This window comes from Nicotiana attenuata, unplaced genomic scaffold (assembly GCF_001879085.1).
Source record: "Nicotiana attenuata strain UT unplaced genomic scaffold, NIATTr2, whole genome shotgun sequence".
NCBI lineage: Eukaryota > Viridiplantae > Streptophyta > Magnoliopsida > Solanales > Solanaceae > Nicotiana > Nicotiana attenuata.
In genome coordinates, this window is record NW_017671255.1 from 307703 (window position 1) to 327369 (window position 19667).

The window sequence follows — 19667 nt, forward strand, 5'->3', positions numbered from 1 at the left end:
ATCCTATCTCCACCTCATGTTAGAACTTGCTTTCTGAACTTTGAACACCCAGCTTTGTGCGTTATGGTATTAATCAAAATATACACCGCACATCAATAATAATAAGATGGAATTATTTGGTTCCTGACCCCGAACCACTTGTGAGGGGAGAATGTAATATATTTTCGTATATAACGTATATCAAACTGATATACATAACTTTATTCTCATAAGCAATAGTTTAACTATTAAGTGGAGTGATGATAGGCTATAATTGCATATTTTAGTCGCCTATTACACTCTAATGTACTGCACTTTAATTGAGTTTGAGCTTTAATCACTAGTGTTTTGCACTAATTGTGTATTTTATGCCTTGTAGGAGTGATTTCGAACTATGTAGATATTATGGAATGAATTCAAGTGATTTGGAGCTTTGAAGTCTAAGTAAAAGCCCAAGGAATTAAACGGGGATCGTGTTCGGGGATCAACGGATGATAGTTAAGAAAGAAACAAAGAATCGAGCGGGCATACAGTGTATTGTCTAGTCAAATGCACATAAATTTTAGCTCAGAATTCCGTTTGGGCTCCACAATATATCGTTGGAAAGCTATTTAAATGTGCTACAACTTTCATGTTTTACGTTTTCTCAAATTCTGACTACCGCAGAGCGTGGAGTGGTGCAGGTCGCGCCGCGCTTGTGGAAAATTCTTGCAGCCTCAGAATCAGCTCTCTGAACTTCCCCACAAGCACACCACGTGGCGCGTTGATCGCTGCCAACTCGACGCTACACCAAGGTAGGAAGAGCGGGTCGCAATAGCTTTTACCCGAATAGAGGTCGGGATCGATTTCCACAGGGAGCTAGTAGTGGAGTTGGATTTTCTGTCTAGTCTAGAGATGTGTTTGTGCTCCTAATGTCACTTCAATCATTCTTGGTTTTTGATTTTATAACTACTATGATAAAACTAATGATTAACGCTAAATTATGCTACTAGAATATTGCAAAGTTGTATCTAATGGGAAGGAAGGCACTAGGGTCGTGGCATTACCTAGGTGGCTAATTGACGGGTAGATGTTACTAAGGATAGATTGACATATTAGGGGCTTATGCTATAACCGTTGCACAATTGTATCCACTCTCACACCTCTCGGTAGAGAAAGTGATTTTGCCCAATTGACTCTCTCGAGACCAATTGGGTAGGCCAATAAGATCAAGCAACTAGGGTTCAAGTAGGGTGATTACTCTCTCGAGATTTAACCCGTTAATTGGGACTATCATTTCTCATGAGTCCATCCCAATTCCTTGTTGGGTCAATTTTGGGGTCATAAACTCTCTTTCTCAAGAAGAGTCAAACCCACAAGCTTGAATCAGTATTCGCAACCACCAATTCTTAAAATTAAAAACATAAAATCAACCCAAATAACAAAACCACCCATAATCAATCTAAACCCTAGATGCAAACACCCTATCAATTACCCACACTAGGGTTGAACACAACCCTAGCTAATTGGGTTTAGCTACTCAATGTTGAAAGAGAAATGAAGAAATAGATGAAGGACTAAGCATTATTAATTAATTACTAAAAAGAAATCACAAGAATCTATGGTAAAATTAAAGCTAAAGTGCCAAAAAATGGCTACCAAAACCGAGTCTCACGATCGCAACTGTATTCTAGAGATAACAATAACCTAAAAATGGTAAAATGTTCGTATTTATACTTTAGGCTTGGAAAAACTGGACAAAAAATACCCCTGCGGGGTCTCAGTGCGGGGCCGCCACAAAAGGACCCGGCCGCACTGGATCTTGGACTTCACATTTATGCTTTCTCTGAACTTAAGGACCGCGGACGCGTGGAAGTGCACCCGCGGCAGCGGTGGAAGTTGCGCGGCCGGCACAAAAATGCATGCGCGGCCGCATTGCTGAAATTGGCAAAATGTGAGCTTCTTCTGAATCTCTGCTTCCGCGGACCGCACAAAAGGAGTTCTATGCGCTGGTCCGCGGAGGCCTGGACCGCGGGACCGCGCTTGAATCGTACCGCGCCCGTTGTTGCCGTCCAGCTTGAAAATGCAACTCTCTGGAACCTCCTAGTTGCGGCCGCATTCACCTTTGCACGGTCCGCCACTAGGTTTCTCTTTTCCTCAATTTACTTAGTTCTTTTGAACACTTGAGGCAAGTTTCACTCCTTTTTTGAGCCGATCTTGACTTCGTCGCTTTGTCTGATCAAACCTGCAATCAAGCACAACTTGCGGTGGGGGCGCAAGCATTTTGAGGACTATTTTGTAGCAATTTATAACCAAAGCATAGGCAAGTAGGGGCATAAAACATGTTTAAAATCCCGACTTATCAACTCCCCCAAACTTAAACCTTTGCTTGTCCTCAAGCAAACAAAATAAGACTCACCCTTAAAGGATAATTCCAAGTAATTCCAGACTATCCTAAGTAGCCTCAACAAGCATTCAATTGGGACTAACCATTGCCCTCCAACACAAATGCGATCATTAACAACATTCAAACCTTTGAAAAACTATGGATCAAGTGTTACACAAGGAGAATCAAAGAATTGACTTCATGTAATCAAAAACTCTCTCCAATACTTTGGTCGCTGTTGGATCCCCAAACTTATACATCCTCACTAATCCCTAAAGCAAACCTCACCTTTTAGAGTATACGCACACAAACGAGGTTAATGGAGTCACTTCGTCTCCTCAAGAAATGGTCACAAGTCCAGCTCTATGGTACCATATGCTTGACCCTCATGTAAGTATCCACTAATGCGGAGAATGTCATCCAACTCAAGATCATTTTTATTAGGCTTTTGTGGGAGTTAATTGTGAAGGCCTTTTGGGTAAGGGTAGGATATGTTTTTGTTCAAGTGGGTTCAATTCTTTCCCTTAAGCACTCTTTTTGATTTCATTGGCACAATTCACTTGACTCCTTTGAGTCATTTCACCTCTTCTAAGGGTTAGAGAGACACTTCGTCACTCTTTCTTACGCAATTTTTCAAAATATTTCTCCTTGTTCTACTTTTCCACACCTTTTTCACTTTTGTTTTCTCTTTGAATCCCTTTTTTTCTCATATTGGGCTTTCTTTTTGTCTTTTTCTTTTATTTCTTTTTTTGCCTTCCTTTTTATTTTTCTTTTGTACCTTTTACCCCTTTTTGTTTCCTTTCTTGTCTCTCCCCCCAAACTTTAGACTTTGCTTATTTACTCAAGGGAAAGATGTGGGTGCCAAGAGAGGTAGAATTTAGAACGGGTATAGCTTGTAGCATTGGTTCTTGAAAGATAGATGGTTTTAAGGCTCAAAAGGGTTAGCTTAGGGATTATCTCATAGGTAGGCTATGGAATTGTTCAACTTATCATTTGAATCAAGGGAGAGACTATAATCACTTACTCGAGTCGAAACTTCACTCAAAATTTCGCCTCAACAAACATTCGGGGCAATTCCTAGACCATTGGCTCGGGACTTGGACTCATAATTCAATTTTTTCACACACACACTCAAGGATTGCTTTAAGACATAGAGTCGAGGCGCCACACAACCTTATATACGATTGAGCACACAATAGTCCCAGGAAAGACCACATGATGTTTGTTTTGGGTCCAACTCAAGAGTCTCTAAGGTCACTACTTTTCACCATCCTAAACACAACCACTTGTCTTTGACCATGGGATCAAAGGCAAAATATGTTAGGCCCAAGTGAAGCTATGCTTGAAGTACCCTTAACTAAAAACAAAAGAAAAAGCAAAAAATGGACCAAACCCTTAAGAAGGTTATCACGCCATCCATCATCCGGGAAGAGCCACCCGTTCACACAATACTCCACCCTTGGAAAGAACCGTGGCATTAAGAAAACCAAGGGCTTATTGAAAACGCCAAAAACAAAACAAGGACTGCGAGCCTATCTACGAAGCTAAAAACAATTTTTTTTTTTTTACGAAAAATACGAAAATAGAAATTAGAATGAATATTTACAATAGGGGGATTAGAATATACAATGGGGAATGAATATATTACAAAAATGTAACTTACTTTATATACAGACCAAAATAGAAAGATATAAAGTACAAATGTAAAGTTATATAACATACCAAATAGAAATCAACCAACAAAACATAAACTGATCAAATATATACAGTCATCAGATAACAAAAAAGTAGGGTGCACCCCCACGAATAAAAGCTGGCATTTTCCCCAATGCCAACTATCAAAATAAGCATAAAAAATTCACAAGAAAGGATATAGGGGCTCCCTAAGCCTGGTCCGTCTGCATGGGATCATCAGTGGTCCCCAAGTCCTCTGTATGTGCGGGAACTCAGACTGGTTCCCGGTCTCCTGTTGCTCCAGCTGCTGGGACTGGGGCCTGTTCCTGGACCGGCTGGATGTCAGGTGCATCATGTGGCAAACTGGAGGAGGCCTCTGTGGGCTGCCAACTCAATAACTGCATCAGCTGTACTGGGAGCTTCCTCTTCTCCTTAGCTGGCCTGGGTGCCTGCTTCTGCTGTGGCTCCTGCTACTGGTGTTGCTGGGGGGCTGGGGCTGGGGCTTGGTCCCGAATAGCAAGTCTAGAGGCATCTGGTCTGCCAATAGCTTGTCCACATCTGTCCTGAGCTGTTTCACAGGACTCCTTAGAAGCCCGTGATCTCCTCATCTCTCTTGTGCTCCTTGGCAAGCTCCTTCAGAGCCTTGCCATGTGAATCCACTACTGTAGACAAGGTAGCCTGTGTCTTCATAATCTTTTCTGTTCTGGTTCCCAGGAGCTTCTAAAAGTGTCCTCAATGGACTGAGGAATCTGAGCTGGCTGAGGTGCTAACTGGGTCTGAATGGTGGAAGACAATGTAGACAACTTGGCATGTCGCATTCCTGACATCCAGTTTGTTCAACACTGCAATGTTTGACTCAACTGTATGACGGCAGTGATGAGGCATACTTCCGGGAAGATGGGGATTCCCGGGTCAGCTGAAGTACTGGGACTAAGCAGTGGAGGAAGGTCCTGGAGGCAGAGATCCTCACTGCTAGCTAGCAAACAGGCATGGTGGAAGAATCAGTAGAAGGCTCTACGACCAACTGGTTCCTTCAGGACTGGCGCACGTTGGGCGCAGAGGCAGTGGCTTGTAGTTTTTGTCTTTAGCGGTTGTTTGGGCCACTTCATACTGACCAGGTGGAATGGAGCACTGGACCTGACCTTGTATATCCATATGGTTTCTTCTCCACTTCCATGTCCCTTGAAGAAACTATGAGTGAGGGGTATTGGGAAAGGGGGTAGTTCCGATTTCATTTGCTCTTGCCCCACAGCAGTAATCACACGGGACATCACATTGCCCATGTTGATAGGGGTATCCGGCCATAATAGATGCAACCAAGAACAGCACCGGGTGAGTGGAATAGTCTGATCGGTGGTGGAGGGTGTCAAGCCGACTGGCAACACAAAAGATCAACCACCCTGAGCCTCAAAGTTTGAAAGTCTTCTCGAATAGAATTTTTGTTCCTAGCCTTCGCACGCCACTCTCTGGACACAGTACCGGGATTCCAGGTATGAGACTAACCACGGACGAAACTTCTTCACCCTTATTGCCAACTTTTCATTATACAGGGTCTCATCCTCGTCATCGAACCCTAAATATTCATTGAGTGCCTGCCCAGTAAAGATCACCTTTTTGTTCCGCACTTTGGTTACTTTGGTGCCCTTCAAGATGTGGGCCACATTGCTGTAGAACTCCTTGATCATGTGCTCATTTGCCTTTACACAGTGACTCCGAAAGTGCTCCCAATTCGCTCCAGTGTGAAATTGTCTATGCACATTGGGAAGTAGAGGTAGAAGGTCTCGCTCAATAAAACTCCTTTCAAGGATCAACTTTCGTTTAGGCCACCATACCCTGAACTTGTGGAATGCTAACTGACTGACGAATCTATCCTCCCAAGCTGCGGGATCTCTAGTCCGGTCAACACCCCCAACCTGAGGTATACCACTCTGGGGCACCTCTTCATCACTGTCCTCACCACCTCCATCACCTTTGCCTGCACTCTCCCCAGATAATGAAGCTGTGGGGGAGGTGGAGTACTCACTGTTGCTGGCTACTGAGCCTTCAAACGACTCAGAAGATATACGTTGTTGAGCTTGGGCAGCTGGAGGTGAAGGAGCTGGCATTGAGTCGGAGGAGGGGTCTTGTGAAGGCATGTACTCACTCCCCAATTGGTCATCATCCGGTTCAGCAATCCTCAGTGTTTTCCTGGTTTTCAGTTTAGGTTGGGGAGTGAGTTTAACTTGTTTTCCTTTGCCTCCCCGGGAGGGATCACCTCGGCCGAGTTGTTTTACACCTCCTCCTCTTTGCCTCACCATTGTCTGCAAGCAAACACATCTAACATTGTTAGTTTAAGCACAGGCATTGAAACAGGTGAATGAAATATATTGCAGACAAAAGTGCAGAACACAGTTGCAGCACAAGTGCAGAACATTGCACCGCGGCCCGCACAAACAGGAGTGCGGCCGTGTTGGAGGCACCGCGGACCGCACTAAGGCGACCGCGGTCCGCGCTGGGCAAAGGCACAAATTAACAACTCTCTGAATCTCCCACCGCGGTCCGCACAAAATGGGGTTACGACCGCGGTGGGCCAGCGCAGACCGCGCTAAGTGCAATGCGGCCGCGCTGGGAACAAATCAACTTGCAGTCAATTGAGCACCGCGGTCCGCACAAAAAGGGAACGCGGACCGCGTCAGGGCGACCGCAGACCGCGCTAAGGCGACCGCAGGCCGCGGTGACTAGGGTTTACGGGCACTAAGTTAGGGTTGCATTTTTTTTTGCCATTTTTTTCAAATTTTTACACCTACTTTGTCCCTACTCATTTGCCCACTCAATATGCATAGAAAACAGCCCAAAACTAACATGAAAACTAACCTAAACTAACAAAATAAAGAACAAGGGGAAGAAACAGAAGTTATGGGCTAAATGTAAGAAAATAAAACAAAAATTAACCACTAAGTGAACAAGAGATGAATGAAACATTATCGGATGTAAAGATGAAGTGCAATTAGATAATATTATGCAAGAATTATGGACTCAGTAAAGAAGGAACAATAATTTTTGGGCTCTGGGAGTTTAGGGGTCAAAAAGGGTAAAAGATGACCCTTGGAGTCTATTTATAGACAAACCGTGGGACCCATACTCACCTACCAGCACGGCCGCACAAAAGCGACCACGGACCGCGCTGGATTTGTTCAAGTGAAGTTTCAGTAGGCAGCCTCCGCGGACCGCACAAAAGAGACCGCGGCCGCGGAGGCCCACCGTGGACCGCACTAAAGAGAATGCGGCCGCGGTGAAAAACTTCAGAGAGCACCACATTTGGACCATGCCAGTGCGGACCGCGCAAAAGTGCACCGCGGCCGCACTGGCAAACTTCAGAGACGGTTCAATTTGTTCCAACTTGTTTTGCACTGCATCAACACAATCCCTGCAACATCTCACAACCAATTAGCTCAAAAATCCTAAACTACAAAGAAAATCAAAGAGAAAGAAAAAGACATGGGTTGCCTCCCAAGAAGCGCCTGATTTAACATCGCAGCACGACGCATGTTACCATTACATCACTTCAAATCAAAAACCGCCACCACGTGGCTCTCATCAAGCTCTCCAAGAAATAATAAAAAGCACGCCCACCAAGATGATCTAGCATTTTGTCAATGAACGACAATGGATAGTGATCCTTGCGGGGCACTTTGTTCAATTTTCCATAATTCTTGCAGCCCTGCCAACCTGCAGCTGGTCGTGTGGGACTCCACACATTCTGAGAGTTTGTCACTATGGTCATGCCACCCTTCATTTGCACACAGTGTTCCCGAGGAATCCAAGAATTGTCAGAAATAGGGTAGATCACCACTTCTTGTATCACCTCGTCTAATCTTCTTTCATGCTCCAAAGACGGCTTTGCATCATCCTCCAAGATAATATCGGGATCAAAGATTGTGAGGCATAGGTGTGGAGCAACTTGTTTCAATTTCAACACCGGTAGCTCCTCAATTGTTGGCTTTGCTAGTGTAGTTTCCCGATTGTGAAGATCCAAAGACATTTTACTGGGCCTCAACGATTCCATATCATGTAAAGCATCTATGCACGTCACTCTACTTGCATCATCATTGATATCCCGATTTAGAGGAACGGCCATAAGAGGGTCTTTAACATTAAGCATAGCACTCGTCTCATCCATTATCACAGCCGTGACAATGTCAACAAATGAGCACACCTCGGTGCTATTAGGTTGCCTCATGGATTTGCAAACAGGGAAAACCACCTTCTCATCCCCCACACGGAATGTCAACTCACCCAACTCAACATCAACCAAAGCCTTCCCCGTAGCTAGGAAAGGTCTCCCAAGAATGATCGGAACTTCAATTCTACTTCACAATCCAATATAACAAAGTCAACCGGCAAGATGAATTTATCAACACGGACAAGTACGTCATCAATTATACCCAAAGGCTGCTTTATTGACCGATCCGCCATTTGAAGTCGCATTGAAGTTGAGCGAGGTTGTCCAATTCCCAAGGTCTTGAAAATCGAACATGGCATCAAGTTTATGCTAGCCCCCAAGTCACAAAGGGCTTTGGCGAAATCTGCACTTCCGATAGTACAAGGGATAGTGAAAGCTCCGGGATCCTCAAGTTTTGGGGCCATAGAGTGAACGAAAGGAACTTACTTGATGCGTCATTGGTATTGTTTCACACTCCATCGACCTTTTCTTCGTCACCAACTCTTTCATAAACTTGGCATACCCCGGCATTTGCTCAAGTGCCTCCATCAAGGGTACATTGATTGTAAGACTCTTCATCATGTCTATGAACTTTTTGAATTGGTGATCACTCTTATGCTTTGCTAACCGTTGAGGATACGGTGGAGGTGGCCTAGGCAAAGGTGCCTTGGCTTTAGGCACCACCGGCTCAGGCATATCAATTACGTGTTCCCTAGACAGGTTCACGGCATCTTGTGTTTCCACCTCGGCCTCATCAATATCTATCCTCACCTCAGTGTTTACATTTGTCTCAACCACATCTTCAACAATCAAAGGGGCATTGTCACCCCGCAACTCAACATCGTCATCTACAACTCGCTTTTCTCTTGACGCATGCACATCACCGCCTCTCCCGCTTCTTGTTGTAACTGCCATCACTTGATTGGTGTTTCCGCCCTTTGGATTCACTACCGTGTCACTTGGTAGAGCACCCTTGGGGCGAGTATTCAAAGCTTGAGAAATTTGGCCTAGTTGCACCTCCAAATTCCGAATAGAGGTATTGTGGGAAGCCAATTGAGCATCGGAGTCTTGGTTCTTCTTCATCATTTGTTCGAACATCATTTCTACTCTTCCCATATCACTACCCGAAGAACTAGACCCTTGAGATTGAAACGGAGGCGGATTGTTTAGTTGTGATACATCGGGGGCCTTTGAAAACCTTGCCCCCGGTTGCCTTGATTTCCATTGTTATTCCACCCGCCTTGACCATTGTTGTTATTCCAATTATTATTGCTCCCGTTCCAATTGCCTTGATTGTTACCTTGGTTCCCCCAATTGTTGTTTTGATTGTTGTTGTTCCAATTTCCACCTCCTTGTTGTTGGTTGTTATTATTCCAATTACCGCCGCCTTGTTGATTGCCCCAATTTACTTGGGGGCGCCATTGTTGATTCCCTTGATTTCCTCTATTCCCTTGGTAGTTATTGACATATTGACATTCCTCGCTTTGATCATCATAGCACTCATTCGAATAACCACCACCATCATTGTTGTTGTCAAATTGCTCACAATTACCTTGAGGTTGTTGTTGCCCTCTTTGCCTCCTTTTTAACATAGAAACACCTTCCATTGTGTTGACTTGGCACGGGTTTTGGACTTGTTGCAATTGCGCCTTCGCCAATTGATTCATAGTTGTTGTAAGCTCGGCAATAGCTTGGCCATGATCGTTCAATTCCTTGTGCAAATGGATGACCATGGGGTCAGGGGCACATTTGCTCGGCTTTGCCATGCCGAAGAGGTGTCGGCCATTTCATCAAGTACATCACATGCCTCTTGGTAAGAAAGTTTCATAAAGTTCCCTCCGGCCAATTGGTTCACAATACACTGATTCGTGGTGTTGATGCCCCGATAAAAAGTTTGTTGTATCATCGCCTCGGTCATGTCGTTATTAGGGCACTCCTTCACCATTGTTCTATATCTTTCCCATATCTTGTGCAAAGGTTCCGTTGGCATTTTCTTGAAAGCTAGAATCTCATCCCGAAGAGCCGCCATATGACTTGGAGAAAAGAACTTGGCAATAAATTTGTCCGCCAATTCATCCCATGTGGTGATAGAATGATTGGGGAGCCTTTCTAACCAATCCAACGCTTTACCCCGAAGAGAAAACGGGAAAAGCCTCAATCTCAACGCATCCTCTGACACGTTTGTTTGCTTACTGCCTCAGCATGTATCTACGAACCCCTTCAAGTGCTTGTATGCATTTTGATCGGAGGCGCCCGTAAAATATCCTCGTTGCTCGAGCAAGGTCAACATGACATTTGTGATTTGAAAGTTCCCCGCCCAGATTGGGGGAGGAACAATCACACTCGCATACCCTTGATTAGGGAGAACTCTTGGGACTACTCTTGGCGGTGGCGGAGGAGGGTCTGGAATAGGATTGTTGTCATTGGCCTGACGGCCTCTACGTGGAGCTTGAGGTACGAAAAGCTTATCATGAAATATCTTCTACCTCCTCCCCCGCCATGGCATTTCCAAGAGGGTCATTAGCATTTAAAGCCATAGTACCTGAGTGATCGACACAAACAAAATTAGTAAATAAGAAGGAAAGAGAAGCAAAACACAAAATGAACTAAACAGATAGTCAACACTGTAAGCTCCCCGGCAACGGTGCCAAAAAGTTGATCGCTGCCAACTCAACGCTACACCAAGGTAGGAAGAGCGGGTCGTAATAGCTTTTACCCGAATAGAGGTCGGGATCGATTTCCACAGGGAGCTAGTAGTGGAGTTGGATTTTCTGTCTAGTCTAGAGATGTGTTTGTGCTCCTAATGTCACTTCAATCATTCTTGGTTTTTGATTTTATAACTACTATGATAAAACTAATGATTAACGCTAAATTATGCTACTAGAATATTGCAAAGTTGTATCTTATGGGAAGGAAGGCACTAGGGTCGTGGCATTACCTAGGTGGCTAATTGACGGGTAGATGTTACTAAGGATAGATTTACATATTAGGGGCTTATGCTATAACCGTTGCATAATTGTACCCACTCTCACACCTCTCGGTAGAGAAAATGGTTTTGCCCAATTGACTCTCTCGAGACCAGTTGGGTAGGCCAATAAGATCAAGCAACTCGGGTTCAAGTAGGGTGATTACTCTCTCGAGATTTAACCCGTTAATTGGGACTATCATTTCTCATGAGTCCATCCCAATTCCTTGTTGGGTCAATTTTGGGGTCATAAACTCTCTTTCTCAAGAAGAGTCAAACCCACAAAGCTTGAATCAGTGTTTGCAACCACCAATTCTTAAATAAAAACATAAAATCAACCCAAATAACAAACACCCATAATCAATCTAACCCTAGATGGCAACACCCATCAATTACCCATACTAGGGTTGAGCCACAACCCTAGCTAATGGGTTTAGCTACTCATGCTTGAAAGAGAAAATGAAGAAATAGATGAAGGACTAAGCATATTAATTAATTACTAAAAAGAAATCACAAGAATCTATGGTAAAATTAAAGCTAAAGTGCCAAAAATGGCTACAAAACCGAGTCTCACGAGCGCAGCTGTATTCTAGAGATAACAAATAACCTAAAAATGGTAAAATGTCCTATTTATATTAGGCTGGAAAAACTGGACAAAAATACCCCTGCGGGGTCAGTGCGGGCCGCACAAAAAGGACCGCGGCCGCACTGGCTCTTGGACTTCACATTTATGCTTCTCTGAACTTGAGGACCGCGGATCGCGTGGAAGTTGGCGCGGCCGCGGTGGAAGTTGGGGCGGCCGCACAAAAATGAGCGCGGGCCGCATTGCTTGGAATTGGCAAAATGTGAGCTCTCTGAATCTCTGCTCCGCGGACCGCACAAAAGAGTAGTGCGGCCGCGGAGCCTGATCGCGAACCGCGTGAATCGTACCGCGCCCGCGTTGCCTCCAGCTTGAAAATGCCAACTCTCTGAACCTCGTAGTGCGGCCGCATTCACCTTTGCGCGGTCCTCACTAGGTTCTCTTTTTCTCAATTTACTTAGTCTTTGACACTTGAGCAGGTTTCACTCCTTTTTGAGCCGATCTTTGACATTCGTCGCTTTGTCGATCAAACCTGCAATCAAGCACAACTTTTGAGAATTTTGGGACTATTTTGTAGCAATTTATAACCAAAACATAGGCAAGTAGGGTCATAAAACATGTTAAAATCCTGACTTATCACGCGTCGCCCCATGCGGCGCGCTTGTGCAAATTTTACAGACCAGAGTCCTATTTCGTGCAGGAAAAGGTGTTTCATTTGGGCCCGACCCTATTTGGTATAAATACATGTAAAAACGCTATTTTGATGGGAGGACAAACTTTTGACATAATTTAGACCTAAGGAGGCCGGGGAGACCGACATTAGACAGGGGATTCGACCTAAGGAGGCAAGAACACACTAGGAGCAAGGCGGAGAATTCTTCTACGAGTTTTTCACTTCCTTCTTTCTATTTTTATTATTGGTTATGAATTCTAGTATTGTAGTTATGCATACTATTATGAATAGCTAATTTTTTATCTAGGGTTTTGATGGAACCTATTGGAGGATGATTTTCCTGTTACGTTAATATGGATTTGCTGTAGTATTTTCTCTATTTGTTCAACTACGTTATTATTGTGGTTGGTCGAAGAGCTCTCAATCGACTGTGCCTATTTAGTGTGTATTACTCGGGAGAGGGTGCATATTTAGGTAGTTTTTGAACAACATCACTCCTAACGTATATGGGGGATCAATACGGAGGGTTTAAAGGTGGGATTAGGGATAACAAAACCTTGGTGCGATCGAGTCGTACTTTATGCCAGCTAGCGTAATTCAGGAGAATATGTCTAGTAAATTATGGTGGTTACTAGGGAGAGAATTACGACACTAAGAGCGCTCATGACCGGTAGAGAAGACTTAGGCAAATTTATAGAAAACGTAGCGGAAAGGATTCCGACAATAGGGGAAATCATAACTCTAGACCTCCTCAATCCTTATCCTTGTTAATTGATAGTTTTACTGCTTTCTAGTATTTGTTAGTTAATTAGATTAAAATAAACATTATAATCTTTATAACTAGGAAATTGTTTGGACTTGTATTTCCTAGCGAGATTGAACAACTGTAGCTAAACCTTAGTTCTCTGTGGGATTCGACTCCGGACTTGTAAACCGGATTATATTTGCATCGACCACTTAGTCCTTTTTATAAGGCAAAGTTGGGCGTGATCAAATTTTGGCGCCGTTGCCAGGGAACTAACGGTGTAGCTGTAGGTGTACATATTGCTAGGTTTCAAGTTTGAACTTTTACTTTTGTGTTTTGTATTTGATCTTTATTTTTTAATTTTTATTTTTCTACTTGTTGATTTTAAAAACATGGCACCTTGAAATTATGAGTGTTTTGATGTTGGTAATTCTACTTCTAATCCTCCTTATGCATATTGTGAAGGAAACCACCCATTGTAAAATTGTCAAAATTTTCTCGAGAGCGAGTTATGTGCACCAACTCAATCTTATGTGTGGAATGTATGTGATATGTGTGGTTGGTCAAGATGGTCACTTTCACGGTTGTGTTTATGTTTCTTATCGTTCCCCAATCCCTTACTATGATGGTTCTGCTTTTTCTAGTGAAGTTAATAGGAACAAAGAACCCTGGGAAGCTGACCTGAAGGAGATCAAAGATATATTAAACTGTTTCATGGAACTATATGATAAGAAACCACTGCAGATACAAATGCAAGAGGCAACTATTCACAACTTGGAGGCTCAAGTGAATAAATTAATCCGTTGACATTATGGTAGCCAATATGAGCATGAATTGACTGCAAAAATTGTCATTATAATGGAGGATTAAAAAAAATACGAGGACGTGCTAGTGGAGGAGGTCAGAGTAGAACACCAACAATCTATCCAGCTAGAATTTGAGGATGCCGATGTTGAAGAAGTAATACTAGAGTCAACCAGGGACGTTGAAGATACAAATTTAGTTGACTCTAGTGTGATTGGTGTTGAGGAGGTTAATAATCTTGAAATACATGTATTTGAGCGCATTGGACCTCATTCCAAAAACTTCTCTACATTATGTTCAGACGGTGAAATCAAAACTAATTTGTATGATCCAACAAGAGTCAAAGGAAGAGGTAGATGAGCCCTATATTCTGAAATTTTCAAGGCCGTCTGGGACAAAATGACACTCCTCGGTTGAAAGCCAAAAAGTTCATAAAGTATCACTTAATTTTTGGTTCGCAGCAATTTGTATCGTCCCAAGAGCATGATCATAGAGCATAATCAAAACTTGGGATCCAATTCATAAGTTTTAAGTGGAGGCAGAAAGTGATTCGCGTCGTGCCGCGACGTTAAATCAAGTGCTTGCCCAGCTTTACAGCTTTCTTTTATTTTATTTTTATTTTTTATTTTTTTATTATTGTATTATTTTTGTAGTGTCGATTTTTTATTTTCTAGGAGCATGGAAAGCAAAGTTATTGGAAGGATGCAACAGCAAACCGGATGGTTCGAACTAAGTGTGTGGTACCTACACGAAGGACCAAGCCTGGGAGAAGTTTGAGTACTCCATGAGCTGCTAGTGCTTCCGCCTTTGGCCTACGAGGGAGTTTCTTTTATCCTCTTATTAGTTATGGTGTGTATTGGGGACAAGGCACAATTTTAAGTGTGGGGTGAGGAGATTTTCTGGGTGAATTTCTATGCTATTTTAGTTGTGTTAGTTTAATTAATTAATTTTTTTTGTGGATTCTTGAGGGATTTAATTCTAAAAAAAACTTTTATTTGTAGGTAGTGTAGTAGTTTCCCCTTTATTTTTCTTTGTGCCGCGGTTCTTTTCCAAGAGTTTTATTTGAACCGGGTGTAGTTAGTTTTATTTTTTTTAGGAACAGGAGCCATTGTGTTGTGTTTTGAATTGCAGTGATATCTCTTGACTTTGTTATGCCTTGAGAATACTGAGTACTCTGGTTGTGGCGCTTAGGCTCAATTTTTGACTCTTGTATAAGTACCTTAAATCGTATGATCTTAACTTTGCTTAACTGCTTTGACTAGAGTGTCTTGATGAATGCAATCCTGAGTGAGTTGTGTGCCATGTGTGTGTAAGGTTTTGTGTTATTCTATGCATTGTTATGTATCGTAGGCGTTTCTTTGTTGATCCATATATATATTTTACCCGCCTAATTGTTATGTATCGTAGTTAACCCCTTTGAGCCTGTAATCTTGTTTCTGTGGGAACCACATTACAACCTTACCCATTTGTTTGTATTAACCATCTATTTGAACCTTTTAACCTCTCACGAGCACTTGAATTGTTATGAACTTTGTAAAAGTTAAAGTGTGGGATGGTTGGTTTGGCTTTTGAGTGGAATAATGAGATAAGGAGAAATGTGCTCTGTTTTGAAAAAGTAAGAGCTACTTGAATTGGAAAAGAAAAAGAAAAGAAAGAAAAAATAGTTGTATTGTTGTTAAAAATATTCCTTGATAAGTGGTGGTTCTTGATGTATTTGTGCTTAAAGAAGTATAGGGTAATATACATTGATGTGAAGGTGGAGCTTTGGTTTGACATAAGTGTGGGATTTTAAATGTTAAAGTGTATGTGTCACACCTCCTTTTTCACTTACTACACCCTGTAAAGGGTATAATAAAGGAGTTTTTCCAATTAAAGGACAATCGAAACGGGATTCATTTATTATGAAGTTCAGAGTCGCCACTTGGGAGATTTATGGTGTCCCAAGTCACCGGTTTGAATCCCGAATCGAGGAAAGGGTTTGACTCTGTATTAACAGTCGCGAACCAGAAATCCGAGTAAGGAATTCTGTTAACCCGGGAGAAGGTGTTAGGCACTCCCGAGTTCCGTGGTTCTAGCACGGTCGCTCAACTGCTATATTTGGCTAAAGTCTGGTTTTAATATATGTTATCCTATTGATATTTTAGAATTGTTTAACCGCTTTTAATTAGTTTTTATGAAAGTGAACATCGTTTAAGAGCGTGTTTTTGGATCACGTCACATAAAATGCACCCGGATCCTTGACACCTCTTATTCAACGTTTTGAGATTTGGATTTGGGTTGCATGAAATGCACACCCGTAGTTAAGAAGGTAAAATTATTAAAAAGCGCGCCTGAAGTGGCTAACGTCTTGTTAACTTTGCGGAGGGCCATGAAAATTCTCTAAATGGCACGTCCCTAATTTCTAAATATTTTGGTATAAGCATTTGATGAGGGCCCCGCAATTTATATGTTTTGTGCGGCGAGGCTCGTCTCATTTTTATTTAAGGGCCATCCCAGAGCAAGCTATAATTTTCTATGTAATTTTGTCTCTAGAGAATCCTAATTAATCAATTTTACCAGTTGCTATTATTTAAAGTAAACAAGGAATTTGGGCTTTCAAGTTCAAGTCCACACTTGAACAAGAGGCGCACCTCTTAATTCAAGCATGCTACCTAACGAGAAAACCCAAAACCATATTAGTAAATTCAGACCCGGGATCTTAACATAAATCCTGACTTTTAGTATTTTTAGGCTTCATCAATTAACCCAATTTCTGTCAACATGAAATTACCCTGCGATTTGGGCCTTCTTAATGTCCATTCCGATCTGAACGAGCTTGGTTTTCCGTTGAGCAACTGGGCCAAATCGTTGGGCCCAGATTTTATTCAAGGGTTATTTTGGTTTGCTTTGGCTCAGTATTGAACCCAAGGAGCCAATTCTTAGACCTGCAGCTATTCGAATCCAATGGACTATTGATAAATGACTCTTCAGTAACAGCTATCTGGTTTTCATTATGCATTTCAAATAAGTCCAAATTAACATTCAACACACATGAGGAATGGCCTAGTGTCTTATGATTTACAAAATAGGATTCTACACATATGATTTATAAGACTAAAACTAAATATACTGTATTGGAGTTTTTGATAAAGCATTTCTTACAATTCCAACCAGCTGACGGTTCAATTACTCACGAAGCACACTATATTAATGCTAATGACAGATAAATGAAGCACACACGATGATTATCCCCATATGTTCGACCATAATTCGTAACTAAACTTAAACTAAGCTAAGTATACCTACTGCTATTGGAACCTGCTACACTAGACTAATGTTTTTTTTAAAAAAAAACTACATGATTATAGAATTCAGCAGTCTATTACAGGTCGAAAATCCAGAGCAGTCCAAATCAAGTTTTAAGGGAAACAGTCCTAATTATACATTCATGTGTTTATTGTTCAGGTAATACAACCAAACGACTAGCATTAACTAACATCTAATTACTTGTTCACAATAGAACACGTTCAATGAGCAGAGATCTGAAGAACAGTTAATTTCAACTCCCATTCGAAGCCACAATGAGGTGAATTTGAAGATATGTACCTGGAATTTGAAATACAACAAGGAAAAGGAGAAATCAGAAGCAGTAACGAACAGGAGATCACAACAATCACAACCAGCAGTAGTTCAACCCCAGAAATAATTTCAAATGAACCCAGCAGGTGTTTTCAAGCCAAATTAAACAGCAAACCAATCAAAATAGCTTGAATAACACCAAACGGATTTGAAAATACACCCAGAACACACTTTGAAACTTCAACTACTAGAAATCGAGCTAGGAGAGGGAAATCAGCAGCTGAAACTCAGAATCATCCTAGAAATTGCAATATGACAGTACTTTTGAATTTTTTTTACTGGCTTTTCTTTTGTTCTCTTTTTTTTATATATCTGATTTCAGATCTGGAGTTTATAGAGAGAGGATTTTTAGAGGGGGGTTTTTGGAGACTCTCAAACTTGTTCCTCAAGGCAAAGAGCATGCCCTTTTATAGGCACAAAAGGGTGCAGCCTCAGATTTCAGTTTTTACACATTAGTCCCTACGTTATTTTCAGTTTTTTTTGTCTACTTAATCCTTTATTCCCTGACTTATTACCCAAGTTACCCCCCTAAGTTACCAAAAATCTGATTCGAAACTTATCTAGAAAGTTCTAGTAGCTTCCAATTCAATTATTTAAAGATTCCCTTGCCCCCACATACCTAAACTACCCCTGCACTTAAACTAGAATTACAGCTATAACCAAACAATTTCCTAAACTCTGAATTGCAAACTATTGAAGAACAATCCCAATTAAACTCTTATTAAATCTAGTAATTGAACTCAGCATTAATGACCATACTAACTAAAATAATCCTTATAACTACTTGAAGGAACATTGAATTTACAGAACAAAACATACTTATCTAATTCAAATGGCTACTAATTTCTAATTGCTGAATTACTACTAAACAAATACTGTTTTGACACACAAAACCAACTATTGAAAACCTAACTAATCCTAATCCAATTACAACCCGAAGAAAGTACTATAAACAACTACATCAGAATTGAATCGAATCCAATTTAAACAATCAGAATTAACCAAGGCTTAATAATTAAACTAACAAAACGAAAATCAAGATTAAGCTAACATGAACCAATTAACTGAACAGATGAAAATTAATTCAAAGAATTAAACGTCCTAGGTCTGAGGATTCAAATCGAATTGGGAGCAAAGCCAAACAATTGCATCACAGATAATCAAACACATAAAAAAACAGAAAGAAAGAAATTAAAAATAAAACTCACTGATTTACTTCGAGACACCAGTCAAATTTCCAAATTCGAACATGATCAACTCTGGCAAAAATAAAGCTCAACTGATGACCAATTCACTACGAGGAAGGTTAGAGGGTATTTTGTATCAAATTGGTGAAGTTTGGGGCAATTAGGGTTTTGGCCGGAAAACCTTCGATTTGATATTCGAGGCGTTTCAGTCATATTCGAAGGAAGGGACTTAGGTATTTGAGATGAGGAGGCTGAGGAGAATCTATGGTGTTAATTTGGCAGCCATTGGCATAACTGGCATCGTGGCGGGAAAAGCTTTGGGGAAAGATTCGACGAGTTGGACCGGGATTTGAAGGGAACGGGTAGTGGATTCATGATGAGGGAGAAGAGGGGGTCTCGTGGTGTTATTTTGGGGTGGTTTGGGAGGAGTGGCGTTCTCCGGTCGGCGGCGGAGGCGGCGTTCTAGGGTTTGGAGATTTGACGGTTTCTAGTGAGATTCGAGGGGAGCGGATGGTGGCATGGGTATGAGGGGAGTGAGGGGTGTTAATCTTGGGTCGACTTGCGGTGGCGCCGCCACCGGAACCGGTGGAATTTGGTGGCGGCTCAAACTAGGGTTCATGATGTTCTCTGAACTTGGAGAATGAAGGGAGACGAGAAGGGGGGGGGGGTATGGGGGATTGGATTCGGGACAAGTTAAATATGGCTGGGGAGATCGAATTCCTGGTCGTTTGATCCGAATTACCTCGACGGCCAGGATTGAGAGGCTCGAAACGGGGTCGTTTAAGGGGACAGGGGTTTGGACCGGGTAAATGGACGGGTTTGGGCTGGGTCTTTCGAAGGGTAATTTGTTTAGGCTCAGGCCATTTTGGCCCAAAT